This window comes from Mesocricetus auratus, unplaced genomic scaffold, assembly GCF_017639785.1.
Source record: "Mesocricetus auratus isolate SY011 unplaced genomic scaffold, BCM_Maur_2.0 Super-Scaffold_100021, whole genome shotgun sequence".
Lineage (NCBI taxonomy): Eukaryota > Metazoa > Chordata > Mammalia > Rodentia > Cricetidae > Mesocricetus > Mesocricetus auratus.
Window position 1 is genome coordinate 33,628,569 of NW_024429202.1, and position 6,000 is coordinate 33,634,568.

Below are 6,000 nucleotides of genomic sequence, written 5' to 3' on the forward strand. Positions count from 1 at the left end.
TGCCTTGTGATTACTAATGGCAATTTTAGGTTATCTGACCATTCAGGCATTCAGCAACTTACAAATTTGTCTATGTTTATTATTAACAAAGCTATGCAAATGTTAGTGGCTTGTCATACACTAAATGTCTCACACATTATGACAGTATAAACAATATAAAAGAAAAATGTTTTTCATGAATGCATGTTATTAGCTCACTTTAGCTTATTTCATATGCTCTAATTCATGAACATATTAATTCAATAAATAGTGTAAGGGCTGAATAGATTTGTACTTATTACAGCAAAGGTAGAAAGTACATAATTTTTATAGAAAATAGAGACGTTTAAATAATTACAGTATCAAAATGAAGCCATTATTGATATGCAAGCAAAATCCATGGATAAAAGATCTATGTGTTTTGGAAGAATTTTTGAAAAGACAAAGAATTTTCCTAGTGGCTGTTAAAGGCCGCAGGGATCTCACAGGTATGCAGGTTGTATTGGGACAATCACAGTGAGAAGGACTTTGGTGATTTTCTAGAATAAATGTATCCCTTATACCCACAGCGGATAGAAGCCCTAAATAACATGGAAATTTGAGTAATATATTATTAATACTAATTTTCAAACAGAAAACTGTTAAAAACAAGGAAAATCATGGTTCTCCCAAGGAAATGTTTGAACAAAAATAAAACACTTTGTGTGACCTATTAGGAATTTAGTAATTGGAAACTTTTCTACTCTATCACTACACTTTTTCTGGCAAAGTGGCACTCCTTTAATTTCATTAAGGATCAGTGTTTTATTCTCTGAGGAAATACAAAGATACTCAGTACTCAGATGTCAAGGTACTGAGAAAGGACTGAAATAAATGTTTGTGCAAATAAGCCATATGCCCCTGGGTTAAAGGACACAGAGAGAGTCTTTTACCCAGTCACACAGTTTTCAGCACCTACTATCATAGTGGCAGGTCAAGGAGGGTTGTGTTTAATAATATATTCCTCAATGAAATGTCACTTTTCCCTCAATGTGTCCTCTGTATGAGTTAATTAAAATCATGTTTTGCTGCAGTGTCAGCATACCAAGCTGCTGACTTTCTTGTTCTCTTACCACATGGTACAAAAATGAACCCTGTCATATGATAAACTTGAGATCATAAAGCTTACAGATCATATGCTTTCTTGGAATAAACATTGGCAACTTGCTCTCCCCACCTTATGTATAAATTAACATCCATTCACATTGCATATAGACAGAAATTAAATAAGCTGAAAGGGTAGGACTGTTGCTTTGCTGTCCAAAATGAGAAACAATAATTATTATCTTACTAAATAGTTCTTAGCATTTCAGTTATTGTCAGTGAGTGTGTTAGGGTGTCCCCTAGTAGTGCACTTTTAATTGCTGCTTGAAGAATAGGCCTTATAAATACCATTTAGCCATTTATGTTATGATAACCTTCTTTTTAATTGTGGCAAAATTATACTCTATAAATATGTACCAAGATAAGATCTACCCCTACCCTCCATGCATTTCCCACAGGACCAATGAAATCAGTGATAAGAATCTTTAGGTACATTAGCACAGCTTCCTTCTTACTTGCGAATACATGCTCAACATAAGCATGGTTAATAAATAAGGATCTCTTGATCCTCATAAAATACAAATGTAACTCAATTAAAAGATGATGTTTCATTCCTCTACAAGGAAGCTGCTACAATATGACACAGCTCTATATTATATTCTTAAATATTTAACACCAGGATAATATTTACCAAGAGGCACAAAATAAAGCAAAAGGCATATGCTGAAATTATGCTATTTATGTATAATAATTGGAACCTTTATTTCAACTGTGAAATAGAAAGGCTTGGCTTAATTAACTGTTACACATGTGGGAAGCCTCTACTAACATAGAAATATGTCTCTGAAAAGCTCCCAGCTTTTACTAGATGGAGCCGTGGAAAATCTAAAAGAAAGCTCGTTATTTAATACTTTGACAACAAGATGTTAATAAAAAACAATGGATTTATCATTGAATTACAACCTTTATTGTAGAGAATTCAAGGTGATTTATTATAGCAAAAGATACCATGAAGATTATATCCCGTGTGAAGAAAATTTTTCTTCACAGTATATATCTTTTGTAATGCTGTCCTCAGAAAAATGTACAAAGTAAATGAAAACTGTCATAGGCTAACCTAATATGTTAACAAAACAAAATTTCTAAACTCACCTATTGACATACATGAAATGATTTTTAACGAAATTTAGAGTCATCATTATGATTTTTGTAGTGGCATCAAAGGATGTTCTAATTGCCACAAGGATTTTACTGAGTTGTGCCTGTGCTGCCATTGTTCTTACATTTGGCTCAGAAGGAATTCCTATAATGTTTGGAACTCTTTAATGCAGACTTTATAAAATATTGTATCTCTACAGACTGAGTAGTTCTTTTCCTCCATAGCCTCAAATACCTCTAGATCCACTACATTAATAATATGAACTATAGAAACCTGTATTTCTAGACCTCTCATATTTTCTAGCATTTTTTGCTTTCAGAAATAATGCAAGCTAGAAATGGTCTATATATAGAATTTTTGAAATACATAATTTTCTACATTTAACCTTTGATGCTTGTGTATTTTTGCCAATCAGAATGCTCCATGCACAAAGAAAGTTGGTGTTTGCTTCGAGAATCCAATTAAGTAATATTTACAGAATCAATAATGGGAGGAAGAATTTGTTGGAATGCTGCAGAGATAAGTAAAAACAAGATTACTGCATTGAGGATTGAATTATTTATTCATGCTTTTCCTTAAATATTATATTAGAGCTTGGCAAATGCAAGAACTTTTTTTCTACTTAAAATACATAGATAGAAATACATAGATAAATTCCTGTACTAAAGGGACATGTCAGTGTTTCATTCTATGGCTGTCTGTAGCAGAATGCACAGCACTTCCCAAAAGCTATCTCATTAGACTAACCCTATTTGACCATTTCTGTAACTGTTCTGACAATGGTAAACCACATATAGTCTAGGAAGGTAAGTTTGAATTAAATCATTAGCCTGAGGTTTGCAACATTAAAAACATGCCCTTGCCATTACTGTGGATTTTTTAAAAATATTTTCTTGATTGGGGGTTCTTCTGGTGATGGCATTTATTCCTGAAATATCTGGAAGAATTGTTCTTACAAGTCCTGGAACACAGCCTTCCTTGTGCTGATTGCTTCTGCTTCTGAACATTTTGGACTCATCATTTTGCAATGTTTTCTCTAGAAAATCCAGCCACTTCCATCCTTCCCTCTCCCTCACTCCTTGATCTCCTTCTTTAATTGTCATCCAATAATTCCACCATTCATTTCATTCCTACCTATAAAAGCTTCCCAAGTGTACTTTTGTATATTGCAAATGGAAAATGGAATATAAACATTCAGGGAAAGAAAGCAATTATAGATGAGTATTTTTCACTAAAAGATATTATGCAGGTAAGGGAGGCTCAGAGGTCTAAGACAGTATTAAAATCAAAGAACGGTAAACAAGGACACATAGCCAGAAATCAATTACCAAGAGAATCTCCAGAAAACATCATCAGATAGAAGAGTAAATAGAATCCTAGTAAGCCCACTAAAGGAAGTCTCAGATGAAACGTCACAGGTCAGTAGGACATGAGATTGAAAGTGCTCAAAGGAAAGCATTGCCAGCAAGAGCAGTCTCTATCAAAGATGCTGTGATGGGGACTCTTGGTTGTCTACCTGGCTAGATCTGGAAGTAACTAAAACTCAAAGCCAATGGGCACATCTGTGAGGAATTTTTAGTTAATTGGATCATTCAGGATTGGAAGACTCACCTTAAATCTGGATCATAAGACATCTGAAGACCTTACTTTGAATCTGTGCTACACCTTTTTTGTGGCAGCTGATGTAAAGGACAAGAAAGTAGTTTTGCTTTTTGCCTGCTTGTCCTTGGCTGGCAAGTTCACCCCCCAATCTCCCTTCTTCCTTCTCTCTCTGTCTCTCTCTCTGTCTCTCTCTGTCTCTCTGTCTCTGTCTCTCTCTTTCTCTCTGTCTCTCTCTTCTCTCTCTGTCTCTCTCTCTCTCTCTGTCTCTCTCGTGGTGTGTGTGTGTGTGTGTGTGTGTGTGTGTGTGTGGTTTGATTTGGAACTGTACCCCTAGACTGATAAATACTTTATCCCCAGGCGACGATACAGTTTGTGAATGTTTAGAATGAATCTTTAGGATGGGGAGCCTTGCTGAAGGAATTACATGATAGGGGATAGGTTTTGAGATTACATGACTTCATCCCACTTTCCATTTTCTCTGCTTACCTTCTGTGGTGGAAAATATAATCATCCAGCTTCCTGCTCCTGCTTCTGTGTTTTTGTCACCTGTTGTTACAGCTTCCTTGTGATAGATTCTAGCCCTCTGGAACAGTACAAACAACACAAAACAAAACAAAGGGAGACAAGAAAAAGAAAAAGAAAACAACAACTGTCTTCTCTAAAAGCAATAGATCTTAAGGTCTTATGCAAACAACAAAATGACTGTTTCTGGTGGAAACACAATATTCTGAATTGCCCCATATCTTAGAACATGGCATGCTTTAGTCCAGTTTTTCCTTTCAGTCACCTGCCCAGGAGGTCACTCCTTGGGGTGGTTATTTCTCCTATATTCATACTAAAGTGAAGGAATAAATAATTGTCTCCTAATGAGAGGATACATATATCCATCCTAGAAATAAAACCTTGGTATTGACCATTGTGGAGATTTCATCTCATAGTTCTGTGGAGCCTCTCTGGTGTTCTTGGGCCGGACTCATAAGAGACTTCTATTTCTTTTTTCCCTTGTTTGTTTTTACTTTTTTGAGCATACTTTTTTTCTGACACTTTGGGCTTTCTCCAAAGCTAGCACTTTATGCTATGTAGCTACATTAGTTCTCTGTGGCTGAGCATACTAGTCTCTCTCAGAAAGATGTCTCTGTCTCCTTCTCTGCCTCAAATAATTACACCTGATAGGTGCAAAGATTGACAACTTTAATTATTTTGACCTTAAATTTATTATCAAATCTGCTTTAGAATTCTTTCATTAAAGAGAGTAAGAATACAATGAAGGAACAATTTCCTCAGTAATATTTTTCAGCCAACCTGGGGCTTCTTAGAGCTTCCAGCAACAAGATGAGCCTTTGGAAGGCGAGTAGATCACTGCAATTAATAGCTTCTGACTGGGATTAGTCATGTTAGAATGCCCTGGCTTGGCAAACATGGCTTACCCCTTTGACCATATAAAGACTCAGAAAAAAAAATGTCATGATCTGTGGTCCAGAAGGCAGTCTTTAGTGAAAGAGTAATTGTGCTGGCTCTTCAAAGTTTGGCTTCTCAAAATCTGGAACTGTGAGGATTGAGCTTGTGATGCTCCATGGAGACAGTCTAAATAGACTAAAAGTCTAAAATTAGGTGGAAAACCTTTTCCATAAGGTTTTAAAACATATTCTTTGTTCCTTGATTTATGCTGGTTTACAGTTAAGAGACTTAAAAGTATAAATTACTGTAACACGAGGCCTAGACCTTTTAGATAAAGTCTTTCTCCTTTGCTTGACATCTTTGAACCCACCTGTCTTTAAAAGTGTCTCAACAATGTTTGCCCACTGGGAGGATTCCTCCAAAATTATCCAACATAGAATATTTTTTGATGAATCTCAGAATTGTTAATGTGATAATTTGATAAGCCGACTTGTTTGACATGGCTACCATACTTAACTAGTTCATAGTTATTGGGGCAGACACACACACCTGACAAAATTAAAACTATTGATACAATGAACTTTATATCTTTTTTCCTGACTTACCTACTACTGTAGATATATCCTAAAATATATTCATATATTAAGGAAATGGGAGTCATTATACAATGAAAGGAGCAATGTCCCTAGTAAACATCTTATGCTACCAAGTAAAACTTCCAGTGCTAGGAATTGATTATATCTTGTTGAGTCATTACCCAAAGAGTTCCATAATTCCTC